Here is a 22,060-nt window from a genome sequence, read left to right as displayed (position 1 = left end):
TGTCTTGGAGCCTGACATTTGTAGAAAAGAAAGAGACTTCAAAATTCATTTCCAGTCCCTGCTTTTTCATTTGGGGAACCTAAGACTTAGCTAGTGAAGTGGTTTGTGCAGGTTCCTACAGCCCAAATCAAATGGGCTTGGCCAAGAACTACTTTGTTCTTGGAGAAAAAAACTGTTTGCATTACCTTCTCAGCAATTCAGTGTCAAATCAGTGTATTAGGCAGCCTCTCATGAAGAGGTCTGCTCTCTTGCCTCTCTGGGTTTGTCTTATTTTGCATCTCTCCCATTCCACTGCAGTCACGTTGCTAAATCATTCAGCGCTTGTGCTCAAACGTGCGTGTGTCTAATGATCTCACCTGCTTCAATTCTGAGTATCATGACCTTTTGTAAAAATTTTAAATTGTGACACACCCTCTCCTCCTCCTTACTTTCCCTCTACTATTTCTTCATGGCACTTTTCACCTTGCTGTACACTATAATGTACACCTTGATATTTGTTTTCTCTTGAAATGTAAGCTCCGTAGAGCTGACATCTTTACTTGGCACTCAATTAATATTTGTTGAGTGAAAGAGTGCATGATTACTAGTGTTAAGGAAAATTTTTAAAGACGGAAAATCCTTAAGGGATTATCAGCCTGATCGTTTTACTTGTATTAATAAATCCCTTAGCTCAGTACTTCTCAAACTTCAACGTACATGTGAACCTTCTGCGGATCTTGATAAAATGCAGATTTTGATTCAGTAGTTCCAATTCAGGTTGGGTGTTGAGATTTTGTATTTCGGACAAAATACACCGGGGATGCCAGTGCCCCTTTCAATAGGGCCACATTTTGAATCAGAAGAATTTAGCTCAATCCAGACTAAGTTTAGGGAGAATATTTTCTTTGATGCGTTTCTGATGTCCACTATACGAAAGACGCCTTCTAGTCATTGTAAGGATGCAAGGAAAAATAACTGATCTTTACTGTTTAGGCGTTTATGGAGTAGGACAAAATATGGTATCCAGCTTGTAAACATTTTTGTAGTACTCGTCACACACTGGGTTACCCTGGCAGTAAACTCTGAGGTCGAGATTAAGGTATAAGACATTGATTAGGGAGTGCTCTTGGAATAAAGCTTTGTGAAGGGGAGGTGGAGGAAGCAGAGCCTAGGAAGAAGTTGATCTGTGATGCCATCCCAATAAAGACTCCCAAGGGGCGCTCTGGAGTTGGGATGGCCTTGTAAAGGTCTGTAGAGTTGGTATGAGGGGCTGGGCCTTAAAGCCCAACACTGATTAGCCATTGAATACCATCTGTCCCTGAAATGGCACATGATTTGGGGTCTGTCCATTTCTTTCATGGAGGCATTCCCCAGAGGAAGACTGACGGCTGAGTGTGTCTACTAGCAGCACCCCTAGCATCAGGAAGGGGACAGAACCCAGTCGTCTGTTCCTGAGAGGAATCTGGGCAAGTTTCACAATCACAGCACCCACCACCCTACCTATCCTGAAGACTGTGCTAGTTAGTAATTTGGAGACTAAATATATTTATTAATTGGGTGAATATTATCAAGTGATACTGTGTGTGACCGACATGGTGAGACACTGAGATAAAGACCTGAGCAAGACAGACATGGCCCCTGCCCTCATGGAGCTTACTGCCTACTGAGGGAGATAGCTGTTAAACAAGGAATTACACAAGTACTGAAATTGTGATCATCATTCCCAAGGAGAGCAATGGGAAGAGATTAAAGGAGCATAACCAAGAATGTAAGTTAGTCTACGTTTTAAGGAAATTCTTTTTCTTTCTTTTGAGACAGGGTCTCACTCGGTCACCTAGGCTGCAGTGCAGGGGCATGATCATAGCTTACTGCAGCCTCAAACTCCTGGGCTCAAATGATCTTCTTGCCTCAGCCTCCCAAATAGCTGGGACTACAGGTGTACACCACCATACCTGGCTAATTTTTTTTTTTTTTTTTTTTTGAGACAGAGTCTGGCTGTATCACCTGGCACAGTCTAAGCTGACTGCAACCTCCACCTCTCTGGCTCAAGCCATCCTTCCACCTCGGCCTCCCAAATAGCTGGGACCACAGGGTTTTTTTTGGGTGCTTTGTAGAGATGGGGTTTCACCATGTTGCCCAGGCTGATCTCAAACTCCTGAGCTCAAGCAATCCACCCACCTTGACCTCCCAAAGTGCTGGGATTACATGAGCCACTTTGCCTGGCCTTATGCCCGGCTAGTTTTAAGATTTTTTATAGAGCTGTGGTCTTGCTGTGTTGCTCAGGCTGGTCTCAAACTCCTGGGCTCAAATGATTCCCCTGCCTCAAACTCCCAAAATGCTGGGATTACAGGTGTGAGCCACTGTGTCTGGATTTAGGGAAATTCTTTTTTAAGGAAGTTTTCATTTTGTTGTGACCTGAAGGATAAGGTAAAATTAGCCTGAATAAAGTTAAAAGATGGAGATGACCACAGACTAATAAGAGAGGTAGGAAGAAGAGCAATAAACTGTATTTTCGAATCCGATATAAAAATCTCATACAGCTAACACAGAAACAAATGAGCGGCGCCAGCTTTCCTTGATAAATTTCCAGTGCCTAATGGCTGGGGAAAATCCAAGTATACATTGGTCCACGCTAGAGCCTCGAAATAGTTTTTAAAATGAAGAAAACAAACTGGGGAGGAGCTTAGATCATTCTAAAGCCAAGTGTATACTGAAGTGCTACTCAGGAGCAAGGCCACATTTTGAAGACCACACTCACATGCCTTTCAAGTTAATAGGCCAAATAAAACAATTTAAGAAGCTAGAAATATGATCCAATGAGAACAGAGCCTGTGTGTGCAGCACAAACTCTGCATTTTAGCTCTGAGCACAGTGCATTTCCTTCCTCTTTTCTCCAAAGCAGAAATGTCTGCCAGCTTGAAGGAGACAGCATGAAGGTTTGTAGCTGTAGCATGTAGTTCTAAATTCCCCTGATTCGTCTGTAAATTATAGAGAATACTTTTGCCCTCTCACATTCTAGCCATGCCTTTACACTGTCCCTTATTTAACTTTGTTTATTCCATAATACTTATTATTATCTGGAGATTCTACTGGAAATTTAATACATCTATTAAATTTGAATTAAATATGAATACATTGTATATGTTAAATGTATGCATATATATATTTCACAAATAATTACTGAAATTGTAGTAATTGTTACCAAGGAGAGTAACAGGATTATAGGTGCATAAACAGGGACTTAATCTGAGATTTAAGAAAATGCATCCGTGTGCATGTGTGTGTGCATACATAGATATATGTATATACACACATAGAAAATTTTGTTTCAGTAGTCTCTCTCTTTCTCTAAAAAATAAATTTGTTTTCTTCACTGTCGGATCCCGAGCAGCTAGCCAAGTGCCTATTACTCCATTAATATTTATGGAATATTGATGATCCTGAATCATCAGTAGTATGATTATGATTAATATCCTGAATCATCAATGTCAGCATTGAGCAGCTGAACCAATGTCTGTGGCCACTTATTAAATAAATATATGATGAACAAAACAAGCTTGTAAAGAGGTGTAGGACTGAAGCAGGGATAGTTGAATTTATGGCTGGCTAAGCTATATAATTGGGTCACTGATAAGAATTTAGAGAGATATTTGGATATCATATTGGTACTCAACAAAGCACTATCCTCTTGCCTTGCGCTCAACCCTCTTCTTAGCTCTCATGCTGACATCCGATTGTATCGGACCAACCCCTGGCTTGAAGATGGTTATCCATAGACAATCAAGAATTCTAGTAGATGGCTTGTCTTAGAACACTGCCTAGGGTAGATGCCACATGCTGTGTGGTGACTGGCAGATACTACTCGTTAGCTGACTGCTAACAGCTCTTCTCAGTCCCCTTCTACCTTGCTGCCTCCCTACTGGAGAGGCTAGACAGGCTTATTACTCCCTTTCCCAACCTTTGTGGCAGCTAAGTGTAGGGATATGACATAGTTTTGGTCAGCAAAACACAAGCAGAAGTCTGTGAGGTATGTGTATGTGTGGTGGGCATTGGGGGTATAATGGGGGAGAGGATTGCAAAGCATTCTGTGAGAACTTTTCCTTTCTCATAGAAGGGGCAGATGCAATGGGAGAGTTTGCTGGCCTTGGCCCTTTTCCAATCTTCTTGACTTGAATGTAGATCCAGTGATGCTGGATCTTGGCATTTTGCAACCATGAGGCAACAAGATTGAAGATGAAAAGTCAACAGCTACCAGTGAAGAACAGGAAGATGGAAAGCCTGAATCATCGTCAGCATTGAGCTTCTGAACTAATATCTGTGACCACCTGCCTTTGGCTTATTATGGGAGAAAAAAATAAACCCCTATTGCTTTAAGTCACCATCAGTTCGATTTTCTGTTAATCGTGCAGTGTTTTTTTTGTTTTGTTTTGTTTTTTAACTCAGTGTCAGGCCAACCTAAATAGATTCGCTTTCAGAAAGTTGGAATGTAAACCATGATGGAGAAGAGGATGACTGAGTGGAAGCGAGAAAGGAGAAAAGAAGAAACAACAAACTCAAGTACAGGATGTAGAAGACTAGAATAGTAAGCAAAGAAGATCACTTGTCAAGGGGAGAACAAGAAGCCCAGCAGCCAGAGGCTTAGCAGAACTGCCATGTGCCCCGAATAGTGCTCCTTCACTGTGCTGCCTGGGCACTAGTTCATTGGTGAGGCTTTCCTCTTCCGACATTCCCACAAGTCTTCACAAACATCCCTTGCCACTAAAGGTAACCTAAATGTCTCTGTTCCTTGCAACTAAAAGAGCGCAATGGGACAGGTACAGTGTCTCACGCCTGTAATCCCAGCACTTTGGGAGGCTGAAGTGGGTGGATCACGAGGTCAGGAGTTCGAGACCAGCCTGGCTAACATGGTGAAACCCTGTCACTACCAAAAATACAAAAATTAGCTTGGTGTGGTGGTGCTACTTGGGAGACTGAGGCAGGAGAATGGTTTGAAGTTGGGAGGCAGAGGTTACAGTGAGCTGAAATTGTGCCATTGCACTCCAGCCTGGGTGACAGAGCAAGACTCCATCTTAAAAAAAAAAAAAAAAAAAAGCGCAATGTATTTCATTTCTAGCCATGAAATTTTTAGCCATTTCAGTATCATAAAGGGCAGTTACCCTATTCTTTAGAAAACATTTTGCAATATCACACTAAACACCAGGCTGAAAAAACTGTTGCTAAAAAGAACTGAGTAATCTAAAGAAGCATGCAGTTTGTCCTCAGAGCCTCACAGTTCCTCTTTCAGTGCATCTTCCCCTCCAGTCTCCGTACTTCCTTCACCACACACCAAAGCCCAGTGACTTCTTGCTGCTTCTCAGAAGCCCAGAGTCCTCCTACTTGGAGAATACCAAAAACTTCCCTAGCTCACAAGGCTTCAGCTGAAGGCCTCTCTCCATCCTTATCTTTCATCAACATCTAGGTCAATGGTTCTGTATTCCATAGCAGATGCTCTTAGATGACTCTGGGTAATGATAGATGAACAAATTGAACAAATTAATTTATTGACATCAGTATTTGATAACCATTTTGGAGTGGACACTCCTAGATATTTTGGCATTCAAACAGTTCTTAACTAGCAGAACCAGTATGTCCAATGGTGACACTGGAGGTCTTGACAAGAAAGAATACAATAAGATACTTTGCCCTGGGCAAAAAGGTCTTTTGGGTGCCTTTCAAATCATGGTATGATGGCTCATTTTTCAAAAGGCAGGGCATACCTTATATAGTTACCACAAACTAGCAGCTCAGAGCCTAAAGTCAGTGAACAGATATGTTTTGTTCAGCCGGCAGAGAGAATTCCATTTTTATTGGTTCTAGGCAGGGCATGTAGTCTTGTTAAGTTTTAAGTATCTATATTTAATGTGATTATCTTGAATGCCAATACTAGATTTCTAGAGCGGAACACTTTTTTTTTGTTGTTTGTTTTTGTTTTTTTACTTACAGCAAATTATTTAGCCAGCTCTTATCTCTGGAGCTTTGCAATGAGACCCAGTTGTACATGTAGGCTGCACATGTCATTCTATATGTAATGGTGTCTACTGTAAGTGAGGACACCATACAAAATGAATCTGGGCATTTATATAGGAGAAAGGGCCAACTTTCCCCTCCCTCTCTGAGAAATGACGAGAAATCCTTTGTTCCCTGGTATAAACACATTCTCCTTGGGAACAGAAAGAAAGATTCTGGGCGCTTAGCTTTTGGAATGTAAATAAATTTCCCCACTGGAAAGATGAGACTAGGGTCTCTGGCTTTGCACCCCAGGAGATGTCTCCATGGTCCTGGGGGTTTAATTCTTCCTTGAAATGAAAAGACGTGTACCTTTGGGGAGGTAAATTTCTCTGGCATTCTCACTAATCACTTTGAAGTTAATGCCAGGCTTGTCCTCTTAGCTCAGATTCCAAGATTCAGTAAAATGGGCTCAGAAAACCCCAACTGTTCAGAAATGTAAAAATATTATCTCTGTGGCCCACAGTTCCACAGTTGAACCACATGCTTACCATCTCAACTGTCTTACACTCTGCAGCTTGATTTTTGTTACCTTTTTGGTTCTTACGTGTAGGCATTTGTCAATGATGGGATTTAGAACATGCTACCTGAAAATATGGTACTCAGGCATTTGGAGAAACAGCAGAACTGAGAAGGTGACTCTCTGACTTTTTCCCACACTTCTCCCCTGAAGCGGGTTATGAAAGAAATCTCGGGGCCGGGTGCAGTGGCTCATGCCTGTAATCCTAGCACTTTGGGAGGCTGAGGTGGGTGGATCACCCGAGGTCAGGAGTTCAAGACCAGCCTGGCCAACATGGTGAAACCCCGTCTCTACTAAAAATACAAAAATTAGCCAGGTGTAGTGGTGCACACCTGTAATCCCAGCTACTCAGGAGGCTGAGGAAGGAGAATCGCTTGAACCTGGGAGGCAGAGGTTGCAGTGAGACGAGATCCCGCCACCACACTTCAGCTTGTACGATGGGAGCTAGACTCCATCTCAAAAAAAAGAAATTCATGGGCTTTTGTCTGAAGGAGGTCACAAGGCAACAGTACAGAGTGCCCTTTCTATATCAGGAAGGAAGGAATTTTTTTTTTATCTCTGATGACACAGGGACACAGAGAAGTAGCTCAGAAGCATGCTTGCTAAATTCCCTTCATTTTATGGCCATTAGATCACAGCCTTTTGTCCTCCAAGCACACTTCTGCATGGCTGCCCACTCTTCATCAAAACTCAGTATAAAAATCACTTACATTAAATACATTTATATGCACTTCTCTTGTTAATCTGTCTTTTGTTATAGGTGCCTTGGCCATGAACCTAACAATGGGTGAGAAAAGAATCTCTTCTCCCCTACATCATCAAGTTATAACCACCAATACTTTGGTCAAAGAACGTATACTTGCTAACATCTAGACCTTTAAAAAGAGAATTGAAATACACTCCGTTTGTATGAATGAAAAATTTATAATATGTCTTTTCAGACAAGAAATCATCCAAAAATGAAAATGTAATTTCTTACTACTCCAAATTACATAGAGGGTAATTGTATCTGCATGGGAATGTGTCATCTGAGAAATGGGTTCATTTTGTCACAGAAATCCTAGCTGCTGGTTAGGAATGAGCAAGACAGTCTTTGGTCAGTCAGGCATTTTGTGAGTGAGACTGTGCAGCACCGTGATCAAGCTTGAAGCCCCTGAGGCTGGACTGCCTGCGTTCAGGACTCCCACCACCAATGCTTCATCATGTGATCTAGGACAAGGAACTTGTCTTCTCTGTGCCTCAGTTTCCGTACTTGTAAAGTGGAGATAGAATAATGTATAGAGCATAGGATCTTCGTGAAGGTGAAATGAGATAATTATGAAAAATCTGTAGTCCTCTGCCTGACAAGTAACATTAGCTGTGTTATTAGATGAATGTTAGCTGTGTTATTAGATAAGTGTTAGCTGTGTTATTATTTGCTACATCACCTCCCTGCTCCTCTGTGATTTAAAGAGAGCTTATTCTCTAATAGCAAATGATAGAAAGAGAGAGGGAGAGATTTGTAAACTAAAAAGGGCATCACAGTTTTATTTCTTTGACTTGTAATGGAAGTTTGGACCAGCTCTGACAAGAATGCCACAGGGAGCAGAGAGTTCTACTCAAAGTGGTGGGGAGTGGTTAGAAAATTTTTTAGAGTAGGAGGAGACCTTTGAACTGAATCTTGAAACCACTTTCTACTCTCACTTTGGGCTCCTAGAAACCACCAAATAGTGGTAGAGAAAATAAAACAGACATTTTTAGAAAGTGTGTATTTTCCTATCGACTAATAAGCAATGACTGTATTTTTGAAAAGCGTGTTTACAGCTTTCGATTCCAATAATTGCATGTGACAAATCTAAGCATGGTCAGCTTGTGCTTCTCCTGGCTTTGCCTTTTATTAGCTCCTGCACTGGCCAGCCACAGTTATTGTATGTACCTCCATCCTATTCCTTAGTCATTTGTGGTTAAGTGTATCAGCAGTCTGATAGAAGACTGTAAGAGCTTACTTATTAAGATCAAGATAGAATGAGGGCAACACTATTCCTTAGGCCAAAGCAGGGAGGAACAATTTAACTGGGACCTATCTGAGGACATAAGCGTATGTTTTAGAAAACTACACCAAAAAGGAATAGTTAGGATGGAAACATGACAAAAATGTGGAGTTCAGGGAAGCAAAATTTTTTAGTGTGTTCCCAGCAGCATCCAAGAGAAAGGATATCTTTTCCTGATAATGCACATGTCTAGTCCCTTTGTCAGGGAATGCAGGGGTTAATTAAGAGTATGAGAAGCCTGGCTGGGTGCAGTGGCTCCCAGCACTTTGGGAGGCCAAGGCAGGAGGCTTACTTCAGGCTAGGAGTTTAAGACCAGCCTGAGCAACATAGAGAGACTACGTCTCTACAAAAAATAAAAAATAGCCAGGTATGGTGGCATGCACCTGTAGTCCTAGCTACTGTGGAGGTTGAGGTGGGGTGATTTTTTGAGGCCAGGAGTTCCTGGTTACAGTGAGCCATGACAGCACCACTGCACTCCAGCCTGGGCAACAAAGTGAGACCCTATCTCTAAAAAGAAAAAAAAAAAGTGTGGGAAACCAGACTCACTGGGTTCAAATCCCAGCCCCATCATTTAATAGCTTTAGAACACTAGGTAAGTTATTATATCTCTGTTTGCTGCACTTTCCTCGTCTGTAAATTGGGATTCACAGTAATACTCACCTCAATAGAGTAGATGTGAGGGTTCAGTGAAGGCATATGAGTTGTTCAGTGCCTGGGACAGAGAACATGTTGGATAAATCATGGCTAGTACTTCTCTTTGCTCCGCATTGTCTGCTCACATTTTCATTCTCTTTCGTCTGGCCCTGAATCCCAGCACACTTCACACACAAGCCCACTCCACTTTGACATTCCTGACTTTCACTTTGATTATTTCATGCAGCTAAAGCTGAGACTCAGACAGCTGGTGTTCAGCAGAATCACCTGCTAGAGCTCCTCAGAGTGCATAGGACGAGCAGATTAGATAATGGTAACAAAATGTTGGGGGACTTCCTAACTGCCATGAAATGGACAGGAGCCCTACACAGGTGCTGAGCCACATCCCCTGATTTAAACTGGACTGGGAATCTCTTGAGATGACCTTGAGTCCTGCCTGCAATTGAGACTCAGGGACATAAACACAGAAGTGAAGTATGACAGAGAGAACAGTTGGCCTCTGGAAGAAAGCCACTGTGGGAGTGAAGTGTGGCAGGGTGACCCATTCTGGGCAGCAGCACCAGGCATTAGTGAGGGCCAGTGATTCCGGTAAAGTGTGAGCTGGAGCTTGGCTTTCCATCAGTTGTGCTTTTATTCCCATCCCAAGTGTCTGTGCATTTAGTAAGGACAAGTGTAGATAACATGTCCCATTTGTGGTCTAAAACCTTTCAATGCATTTTGACACTTTCACTCATTGTGATGATTCCTTAAGTTTTGCTTGCTCAAGGGAGAATTAAAACAAACAAACAAACACTATATTTTCCAGACCCCCCTTATATCTTGGGTATGGACAAGTGCCTACATTTCTTTAAACATACATGACAAGACTTCAGTTGGAAGGGGGTTGGTGCAGCTGCATTCTGGTGGTGGTGGTGGAGTGGGGGTAGTGGCCGAGATCACCACATCCACATTGCATTCATCCTCCTCCACTTAGGCCACTTTCACCCCGTTTTCAAGGGAGACAGCCACACCTGGCTCCTCATGCTCTTACAATTTACAGACTAAAAAGATGGGTTAACGAAATGTGCTGGATCTTCAGCTGGGAAAGTTGAAATACTAGAGGTGGGGCTGGGGAGAACTGGGCTCTAAAGTTGGCCTTTGAGGCAGGTAGGAAATTTTCCAGAAGGTGGGAAAACAATCTCTGACCAAGCAGCATCTCTATCCCAGGGTCCTCATCTGACGTACTGTCAGGTGGGTGGTAGTGCCATGGCATAGGCTGGGGGTGGTGGTGAATGGAGGGATTCTGCTCTCTTGTTTGATACAGTTGTTCAGAAGAAGTCAGGGGCTGTGGTCATATATATATATGGAGGGGGAGAGAGAGAGAGAGAGAGAGAGATAAAGATAAGGCAGGGTTTCAGAACCCCTGCCAGGTGGCTGGTTTGCTGGGCAGTGCTCCAGTTCTGGTGAGAAATGCGAGTGCTAATAAAGCCGAGCAGGCTAAAGTTCTAAGGATCAGGGACCCTTACCATGGAAATTCCAGAGAGGCTGGGGCTCTGCAAACACAGCAATGCTAGAGTGGGGCAAAGGAGAGACCACACGTAGGACATCGTGTCTATATTCTGAGCCACCATCCAGCGGGAATGGGTCTTGAAACCATAGATGAGACTGCCATTGGGTCAGGTGTAAGACTGGTTCAAATGGGTAAACATATTAGAAGCAGGGATGGCTTTAGGCCTGATTCGCACAGCTCCACCTTTCTGTGCTTTGTTTTGTCCCTTCCTCATCTTAAGGCTGACTTCCCTCCTGGTCACAAGGTAAACTGCAGAAGCCACAGAGCCCAGATGCTCCTCCATCTCACGCAGAGGGAGACGGGACATTTGCTACAAATTTCACATGGACTACCTCTGATCAGTTTCCTTGGGCAGGGAATTAGGGGCAGTAATGGCTTAGGTCTGGATTACCATTGTGGTCCCTCCTGGAGTGAGGGGTGAGGTCTGCTCCACCCAAACCCCATGACTGCTATGCAGTTGGGGAGGGCTGGGACGGACATTTTAAGAGACACTCCTATAATAGTTCAAGAGGAATCTTCAGACTCTCCTAGGCTTGGTCAGAAATCACTAGCAGCATAGTCCATTAAATCACCAACTAAACTTTTGAAGCATTGTGCACGATGGTATAAGTCGGGATTCTCCAGAGAAACAGAGTCACAGGATGTGTATCCGCAGTGAGAAAGATTTATTTTAAGGAACTGGCCTACATGATTATGGAGGCTGGTAAGTCCAAAAGCTGTAGGGTGGGCCACCAGGCAGACACCAGAGAGCAGCTGATGTTGCAGTTCGAGTCTCAAGGCTGCCTGCTGGCAGAATTTCTTCTGTCGTATTGCAGTTTTAGGGCACTTGTTTCTGAGGGGGGCACCTGTCTCTGAGAAGGAGGTAAGGACTCTTATAGTACCAAGTTCCAAGAGACAGGCCTGGTAGTGCAAGAGAGGGTCTGACTACCTAACCACATGGTTGAACTTGCTCCCAACTGCCTCTGAGTGGCAAAACTTCCAGCAAAAGGCACATTAGTTGGAATCTGCTTTAGGAAGAAAACAAATGGTGTCCAGTATAGTTTTCATATACACTCCAGGCTTGGTACCTTAGGATGATAGGGCATCTGATATAGAAGAGAAGTTAGGGAGGTGAATTGAGCCCTGAACTTGCCTAACAGGACACGAGCTCTGTTTCTGACTCAGTGAGGGCAAAGAGAAAAAAGCCCCCCCATTCCTGAAGCCATCGTCAGCTATGCCCAACCTCATGAGAAACAGATTCTTTGTTTATCTTTCATCGTTGCCTTAAAATTATCAGCTACTGAGTAGCTTTATTATTAAATGGTTATTGCGATGATGATTGTATTAAATTTTAGTTATTTTTATGTTTCCTTTAGGAAAAGGGAACATAGTAGAAATTGATCTCGTTTTCCCTGTCAAAAATAAAATTGAGAGGTTTTGAACTAGAACTTAGAGGTTTAAAAGCTGTAGCAATGGGCTTCTTTTTTAGAAAGCGTTAAGTTCTAATCATTACTTCATTATCACTTCAAAAGATTTGCTTTTTCAGCTCTGTGGTTAGAAGTGTGTTAATGTCTCAGCAGTGAAGATGAGTTAGAAATGTTGTGTTTTTTTTCAGCCAGAACACTCGCGGTGAACATTGCTTTTAGGTTCAAATCCATGTGAGCGGACTCTTCTCTAAATGGAAGATTTTGGAACTGAAATGGACTGGACATACAATCCATTTTTAAGAGTCAAAGATTTTGATTTAAGAATCAGTAAATCTGGTCCAGTTTGTAGGTTATGAAATGAGATAGACTAAAACTTTTGAAGGTGTTTTAAGAGTCTAGGCTTTCCTTGTCCACAATGATGACCACTAGCTACATGTGTCTTCTGAGCACTTGAGATGTGGCTAGCCTTCACGATGTTGAACTGTAAGTGTTAAATACATACTGGATCTGGAAGACTTAGTACAAAAGATGAAAGTAAAACATTTCATTAATGTTTTAAAAATATCGATTATACATTGAATGATCATAATTTGAATATACTGAGTTAAATAAAATATATGACCAAAATTATTTTCACCTACTTCTTTATACCTTTTATACTTATTTAATGTGGCTAATAGAAAGTGTAAAATGATATATGTGACTTGCATTAAAATCTGCTGGACTAGCACATGATGTCCTTCATGTTTGTCATTTTGTCCTCATACCTGTGGTCACTGTGTTGGCTTTGGGGTCTTCTGCTTGGTCACTGCAACAGCTGCCGTCTGATCCTCGTTCATTCTCAGCTCAGCTCCATTGTCTGTTCTTTTTGGCCTAGTCTTCCTCAGTAGGCAGGTCATTGCAGTGCCTCACACTGAGAGTGACTGCAGCGGGAAGTGTTAGGTTCCAGATCCTCTGTCTGGCCCTCCTTTGCACCACTATGAGGCTTTGAAATTATAAATTGTTTTAGTCCAAAATTGAAATTTGTTGGAAGGCTGTGGGGGCAGAAATAAGCGGAATCTTACTGTATGCACTTTTTGGTATCTAGATTCTTTTGCTAAACATCCATGCTTTTAAAAAGTATTTTTGATATTGTTTTTAATTCATTCACATTTCAATTTATATCAGGGACTCCAAAGGTTGGGCCTTGGGAAAGGAAGCAGGAACTAGAGCACTATGGGCTACGGAGTGATTGTTTTATTGTTTTTCTGTTGCCATGTCCACGGTTAAAGAAGCCACTGTACAGCTTCTGATTTTTACCCATGAATCAGTTTCTGCTACATGTAGAGAGTGACACTTGTCACAGCCTGGTTTTGTTTTGTTTTATTTTATTTTATTTTTTGTGATCTCACTCTTGCCCAGACTGGCGTGCAGTGGTGCAATCTCAGCTCACTTCAACCTCTACTTCCTGACTTCAAGCAATCTTCCACACTGCTTCCCTAATAGCTGGAATGACAGGCATGCGCCACCACACCCAGCTAATTTTTCTAATTTTTGTAAAGCTGGGGTTTCATTATACTGCCTAGGCTGGTCTCAAACCCTGAGATCAAGCCATCTGCCTGCCTCAGCCTCCCAAAGTGCTGGGATTACAGGCGTGAGCCACCGTGCCCGGCAAAAGGTTTGGAGACAGCCTGGTTTTAAATCAGAGGTGTCCGGCTGGGGGACCCTGGTCTAGGAACTGTATCTAATTTTTCTGTTCATCTTTCACACTGCAGCTGACCTGAGCCTATGGGCTACCTCTCAATGCTGACTTCTGATGTAACAATAGTAACAGGAACTCATCATTGTGTGCTGTACAATGTAGGGAGTGCTTTTAAACAACCATTGCATTATTGGATTCCCACAACTGTAAGCAGTAGGCAGCACACCAGTGTTGTTTATTATCATTTTGTAGATGTGGTCACAGAGGGGCAGACCAACTAACTGATCTTCCCCCAGTCCCAAGCCAGGTGACTGAGTTGGTCTGTCCTGCAGTCAGGACTCGGCCGGGTCTCTGAGTCTCCTTCTACTGGTGCACATTTCCTGGTAGTATTTTCCTCAGGGAAATCCTTTTGGCTCTGACTCCTGAAAGAAAGCTTGTCTTCTAAAGTTGCCAAATAATCTGGTCTGCTTTCAGTTGAAGGTACTTTGAATCGTGGGAAGAGGAAAGGGGAGAGCTGTGTTAAAAAGATGAGTCATTGCTTCAAGATTGAGGAAGCGAGGATTTATATCTTGGGGACTTTTCAGGAGGGGGATCAGTGTTTCTTGATGGTAAAAACAAGGAAGTGGAGGAAGGGAAGAAAGCACACACAAGTATTTATTTTCCCTTCTCTCTTTGAATGCATATTCTTCCTATTATATTTTCCATTTGCCACATCTCTTACTCATTTTAACAACTTTTTGTTAAAAATACCTATTGGTTAAAAATTATTTTTTATTTCTTAACATTGCAGTTTGCTTTCTATATCATGTCCTCAATTGATTACCTCTGTGTAAGTAGCTGGTACGCATGTATTTTTTTAGGAATCCTTTCTTACTTATATTCAGATGTGGCTTTAACTGGACAAACCCCACCGAGGTTCATCACTCTTCTTTTCCTTTTCTGCTTGACGGTCCTCTTTCTCCTCCAGCCATCCATCCACCTGCAAGAACGGGCTATAAAAGGTGTCCTTACTTCCTTGACAGGAAGGAAGTGGCAGTGAGTTTTTTGAGTTTTTTCACCAGTGGAAACATGTAGATGAGTCATATTTATAGCTTTTTTTTTGGCCCAGGCTGGAGTGCAGTGGCACACTCTCTATAGCCTAATTCTTCAATGTGTACACCTGTTTAGTAGGCATTTCATTGCCAACTTTTCAATGCTTTTATGGGTATTTAGTATGATCTGTGTGAATCTGGAGGACTGGTTAGTATGTTAAGTCCTGAACTTTTAAAAAGAAACTTGGTTTCTTGCTCTGTTGGAATGAATTAAGTTCTCAAGCAAGAAAATAGATTAATTAATTGGGCAATGTTAGTTGTGGGCATAGTTTTAGGAAACTTCTAGGATCTTTAAAATATCCACTTCTGCCTCTTTCTGGGACGAGAACTATACTACTTTTTCTTAAAATCACTTTGAGTGAATTGTAATATACATACAGAAAAGTGCACATACGTGAATATAATTATTCATTTTCAAAAATTGAGTATATCTAAGTAACCAGCAGCCCCTAGTCCTCCTTACACTCCCTGCTTTTCTTTTCTCTTTAGCCTCCAGGGAACTCTTGTCCTCACTTCTAATAGCAGAGCTTGGTTTTTCCTGTTTTGTACCTTATATAAGTGGAATCTGGAATCTTACTTTATGTAATCTGGTGTTTAGATTCTTTTGCTGAACATTGATTTTTTTTAAAAGTATTTTTTAATACTGTTTTCAATTTATTCTCATGTGGAAAGTCTAGAACACACAGGGAAGTGTGAGAAAAACCTGAAAACCAGTAAGCATAATCTCATCACCTATAGAGACCTAATATTATAATTTTTGGCTATTTCTTTCGAATACTTTTTATATGAAATGTTTAAAAAATTTACATAGCTAAGTGTGCTGTGTATTTAACTTTGAATTCTGTCTTATTTTGGCTTAATATTATATTTTAGCATTAAAAAAATTATTGTTATTGTTATTATTTTTAGTGACGGATCTGCCTCTGTCACCCAGACTGGAGTGCAGTGGTACAATCATGGCTCGCTGCAGCCTCGAACTCCTGTGCTCAACCAATCCTCTGCCTCAACCTCCCAAGTACCTGGGACTACAGACACATACCCCCATGCCCAGCTAATTTTTAGAAATCTTTTTAGAGATGAAGTCTCCCTACTTTGTGCAGGCTGGTCTTGAACTCCTGGGCTCAAATGATCCTCCTGCTTCAGCCTCCTGAGTAGTTGGGATTACAGACATGAGCCACATGCTTAACTCAGCATTTTATTTTTCATCAAAGACTTCATAAACATTTGAAAAGGCTGAATATTGTCATTTTATAAATAAACCATCACGTACTTACCTATTCCCTTTAGGGTGAACATTTAGACGGTTTCCAAATTGTTGCCAAACTAGTAATGTAGTGGTTGACATTTTAATACATAAATATTTTGTTTGCTTCCCTTTTTACCTCCCCACTTCCTTCCTTCACTTTTTCTTTTTTCTTTCTCTATTTTCTGTCTTCCTTCCTTACTGTAAATACTTATCATGTGCCAGTTAGTGTTGTAGGTACTAGGGAGAAAGCAGTGAGTAAACCAAAGTACTTGCCCTTGTTTGCTTTCATGATTCTAACTTACTTCTTTCTTCTTCTTTTCTTTTTTCTTTTTTTTTGAGATGGAGTCTTGCTCAGTCACCCAGGCTGGAGTGCAGTGGCACAATCTCAGCTCACTGCAAGCTCCACCTCCCGGGTTCATGCCATTCTCCTGCCTCAGCCTCCCAAGTAGCTGGGACTGCAGGCGCCCGCCACCATGCCCGGCTAATTTTTTTTGTATTTTTAGTAGAGGCAGGGTTTCACCATGTTAGCTAGGATGGTCTCAATCTCCTGATCTTGTGATCCACCCACCTCGGCCTCCAAAAGTGCTGGGATTACAGGCGTGAGCCACTGCGCCCAGCCACTTCTTTCTAAAATCAGATTTATTGAGGTATTATTTATATTTGCATGCAGTAAAAAGCATCACTTTCAACATACATTTTATGACATTGACAACATATGCAGTCATCTAACTACAACCACAATCAAGTTATTTCACAAGAAGTTCCCTTAGGTCCCTTTGCAGTCACCTACCTCCACCCACCACCAGCCCCTAGTAAACGCTAATCTATTTTCCATCTGTACAGGTTAGCCTTTTCCTGAATGCCATAGAAATGGAATCATTCAAGACTTAGCCTTTTGTCTCCATCCTCTTCCCTTGGGATACTGCTTTTGAGATGCATCCGTGTTGTTGCATGCGTCAACACTTAGTTCTTTTTTATTCTAGAGCAGGCTTCCATTTTATGGATGTACAACATTTTTAAAAGATTGATCTGTTCACCAGTTGGTGGTCATTTGGGTTGGTGATTATGAATAAAGCTGCTGTAAATATTCAGTTTTAGACATTTCTGTGTGTGGACACACATTATAGTTTATTTGGGCCAGATACCTAGAGTGGGACTGCTGGGTCATGTGCCAAGAATTTGTTTTACTTTATAAGAAACTGCCAAACTATTGTCCAAAGCGGCTGAACCATTTTGAATTCCTGCCAGCAGTAAATGAGAGTTCCACTTGCTCTGTGCCCTTGCAGTAAAATATTATCAGGTTTTTAAAAGTTTTACTTTTTTCTAATAGGTATATGAGCTTATATTTTATTGGAAAGCATCTGTTCTTTGCCCAACTTAATCAGTGTTGATATGTTTCAGTCTCTCACACTTCCTTATAGATTAACAGAGACTGGATCAGTCCCTTAAATTTTGATGATTAGAAGGGGCCTCTTGGAATTCCTGTGAGTGGCAATTCTAACTGTGGATTCTTTGAAGTTAAGGCAGACCTTCGGGGTTGACAAGTATTAGGAGTGTGCTGTATATCAGGAGGGTATGTTTGTGCACTGGGGTGGGGAAGTGGGAGAGGAAGGCCCTTCATTACTATGTTTCTTTTAAGAGCCAAAGAACCTGGGAAATTCCCAAGGAAAGTTTTGTTCCCAGATGACTAAGCAAGATGGGTTGCTGCTGATCATAAACTAGGAGACACCTTGGGGCGGTACTCAGGAATCCAGTCCTGAAATAATAGGGGCCTGAACTACGTTGTAATATTGGTAAAGGCTGGGTGTGATAAAATAAAAAAAAAAAAGTATAAAGAGGGTGGAAATGATAAAAGGATTATCAGAATTAATAGCTGAATATTGACATGAGGGTAAATAAGGAGTTGACATGCTTGAAGTTTCACATTTAAACAGTAAGGAGAAGGATCCCAATAGTACAGTGAAACAACATTTTACAAGTCCCTGTCTTGCTAAATCCAATGGTCAGGCACTTTCTCAGCTGCATTTTACTTGACCTACCAGCATATTGACATAGGCTAACTGACGCACAAGAAGCTCCCTTCTTCTTTCCCCTCTGAATCTTAGGGTACTGTTATACTTCCTCTCGATTCCTTTGTTTCACTGGCTGCTCCTTCTCATTCTCTTTTGGTGGTTCCTCCTCATCTTCCCCACCTCGAGATATTTACATCTCTAGCCCAAACCTTTTTCTCAGACCCCAGACTTGCATATCTACCTAGCTACTCAACACTTCCCCTTGGGGGTCTAATAAACATCTCAAATTTAACATATCCACGACCAAACTCTAGATCTCCATAACCCCAAGCCTGCTTCTTTCAGTCTTCTTCTCTTCTTCCAAATGCTCAGGCGCAAAACCTTGAGATCACCTTTGATGTTCCTCTTTCTTTTATACCCCACATTATCTCCATCAGCATATGTCTCTGGCTTCACCTCCAAAATTTGCCTGGAATCTGACCATTTCTTTCCGATTCTACTGCACCATTGTGGGTCAAATCATCATTATCTCCTAACTGGATTCTTGCTGCAACTCTCTGTTTTTGTTCTTGTCCTCTTAGATCCATTCTAATGGCAGGAGCCAGAGTAATTTAAAAGAAAAAACAGTCTGAGCTTGTCATTTTGCTGTTCAGAATCCTTCAATGGTTTCTTATCTTATTCAGAGTTAAAGTCCTTACAGCAGTTAATGGCTAAAAGATTCTACAGCAATTGACTTCTTGCTACTGCTCTAACCCAAGACTGGCTACATAATTTGCATTTCCCAGTACCAGATGAAATGCGGAGCTTATTATTAAAAATATTATGAAACATTTCAAAGTGCTGATGACAGAACATTAAACAAAGTGCAGTGCCCTTCTACGCCCATGGCCTTCTGTGACTGCACATTTGCACGGCTAGTCCTGCTCACACCTCATCTTATGCCATTTTTTCTTTTGCTTTCTCTGCTCCAGTTGTAAGGCCTTTTGTAGATTTCTTGAACATACCAGTCAGGCTCCAACCTCACATTCTGTTTCCTGTTCTTGAATTGCTTTTACCTAGATATATGTGTAATTAATTTCCTCGTTTCCATCAGGAGTCTGCTTAAATATCCATTGATAAACAGGGACATTGGGAAGGAGCTGTTTGGGGCATAATCGATAATATAATGGCGTTTAGGCCTACTTATAGACTCATGGAATTGTACAGGGTAGAGCAGAGAGCATTTAAATGTACTTATTTCTAGGATTAAAAGAACCGCGGACAAAATAAATTAAATGCCTGCCTAAACTTACATACTACCTGTTATGAATTGAGAGCATGGTATTCAAAATAGAAATTCTCAGAAGTTAAGGATATATGGCTCACGCCTGTAATCACAGCACTTTAGGAGGCTGAGGCAGGCATATCACTTGAGCTCAGGAGTTCGAGACCAGCCTGGGCAACATGGTGAAACCCCATCTCTACAAAAATTAGCTGGGCATGGGCCTGTAGTTCCAGTTATTTGGGAGGCTGAGGTGAGAGGATCACTTGAGCTCAAGAGGCAGAGGCTGCAGCAGTGAGCTGAGATTGTGCCACTGTACTCTAGCCTGGGTGACAGCGCAAGACCTCAAAAGGAAAAAAAAAAAAAAAAAGAGAGGAAGAAATGAAGGATACATGATGCATACATGGAGGAGTAGTGTAGGATTTGCCAAACAGCACCAGTCGTAAAGTCTTACAGGTAGGCAATGTTCTAATTCTAACATACTCATTTTGGGGAAGTGTTTTTAAAAGCAATAGTTAAAATAAATGAAAGAATATATAGAGAAAAGAGCGAAGGCTTCAAGCCTCTTCTTTCCAAAATATCCATAGCTATAGGGAAAGATAATTTGCTAAAAAAAAAAAAAAAAATAGAGCTTTAATTATGGAATCAGACAGATATGGTTTTGAATTTTGGCTTATTCATTTATCAGCCATGAAACTGATTCTCTATGCCTTATTTTCCTCACCTGTAAAAGGTGGATAATAATAATAACTTTTCCATAGGATTTTGGGAAGAATGAATGGGCTAACCCCTGTAATGCAGTTAGCAGCTTGCACATAAATCAGTGGCATTTCATATTTTGGTAACTTACAGGAAGAGATATTCCATACCAGAAAATACCTCAAGCCGCATTAAAAAAAATTGTCCCTTTTTCCATAGTCCTAACTTTGAATGTAACATTTTTAGTTGTTGCTTTCTAAAGACATGGTTGTTTATGCTATAACTGTTTGTGGTTTGGTTGAGGGGAAGTTACACTATGTGCTTTATTTTATGCTGACCTTACAAGAAATTTTCTCTGTCATTCCAAGGAACACTTTTTTTTTTCTTTTTTGAGACAGAGTTGCCTTCTGTTGCCCAGGCTGGAGTGCAGTGGTGCAATCATAGCTTGCTGAAGGCTCAAGTTTCTGGGCTCAAGCAGTCCTCCTGCTTTAGCCTCTTGAGTAACTACAGGCATGCATGACCATGCCTGGCTAGCAATCCCCCTGCCTCAGCCTCTTGAGTAACTGCTTCTACAGGCATGTGTCACCATGCCTGGCTAACAATTAAAAAAAATTTTTTTTGATAAAGAGTGGATCTCACTTTGTTGCCCAGGCTGGTCTTGAACCCCTAGCCTCAAATGATCCCCTCACCTCAGCCTCCCAAAATGTTGGGATTACAGGGATGAGCCACTGAGCCCAGCTGGAGCACAACTTTTTTTTTTTTTTTTTTTTTAATTAAGACAGAGTCTTGCTGTGTCGCCCAGGCTGGATTGCAAGGGCACGGTCTTCGCTCACTGCTGCCTCTGCCTCCCAGGTTCAAGCCATTCTCCTGCTTCAGCCTCCCGAGTAGCTGGGATTACAGCCATGTTCCCCCACACCCGGCTAATTTTTGTATTTTGAGTAGAGGCGGGATTTCACCATGTTGACCAGGCCGGTCTCTAACTCCTGACCTCAGGTGATCCACTTGCCTTGGCCTCCCAAAATGCTGGGACTACAGATGTGAGCCACTGCACCCGGCCAGCACAACATTTTTGAATAACCTAAAGTATGGTTTAAAATGGAAATTTCTGGGTATTGAGAAAAACTAGGGTGTTTCTGAATTATTGTTCAGCTGTACTTTTTGTTTCGAATAGAACAAGAAATGCTTCAGATTGGCAGCCTGTTCTTATTATAGAGACTAGAATATGCAACATTACTTATTTCCTTCACTTTGTCTCTAAAGTGAACCCTTTAATTCTTATACTGGATGTTTCTTTATCAAAAGCTGGATAATGGCTTTATTCTCTATTATTTTATACAAGGATATATTTAGGGATAACTTTTCAAAAACATCAGCCATAGTTATCAAGAAAGAGAGGCGACAAAGGTTCTTATTCAAATTCCATTAACTTTGACATTCCAGAAGATATGAACTTTAGATTTTGGAAAGATGCTCCAAATAATTGTTCTATCTGCCACTGAAAAAATCTTCACTATTGACTCATTATCTCTAGGACATGAGTCACTTTTCTGGTTATGATTTATCAAAACCAGAAAAAAATATTCAACCTAGTCTTTCTCTTAGTACTCCTGTACTGCCTATTAGAAATAGCTGATCAGGATGTGGGACACACATTGCGTTATATTAGCTTTTAGTTTTCTTTGCTAACTGGTAATGAAGGAGCTCTGTATCTAGCCAGAGATGGCAGTGCGAGATTGTGCTTATTTGTACAGTGTCTGTGGTACATTAGTCAAATATATGAGGGTTTATACAGAGAATTAGGTTGGCTTCCTGGAAGTTCTTTTTGCTTGTAGATTATCCTGACTGGCTGTGACAATTGCTATTGCTGTGTGTTTGCTGGAATTTACC

The sequence above is a fragment of the Colobus angolensis genome, unplaced genomic scaffold (assembly GCF_000951035.1).
Source record: "Colobus angolensis palliatus isolate OR3802 unplaced genomic scaffold, Cang.pa_1.0 Scaffold58, whole genome shotgun sequence".
NCBI classification, from domain to species: Eukaryota; Metazoa; Chordata; class Mammalia; order Primates; family Cercopithecidae; genus Colobus; species Colobus angolensis.
This window is presented reverse-complemented; position numbering follows the sequence as displayed.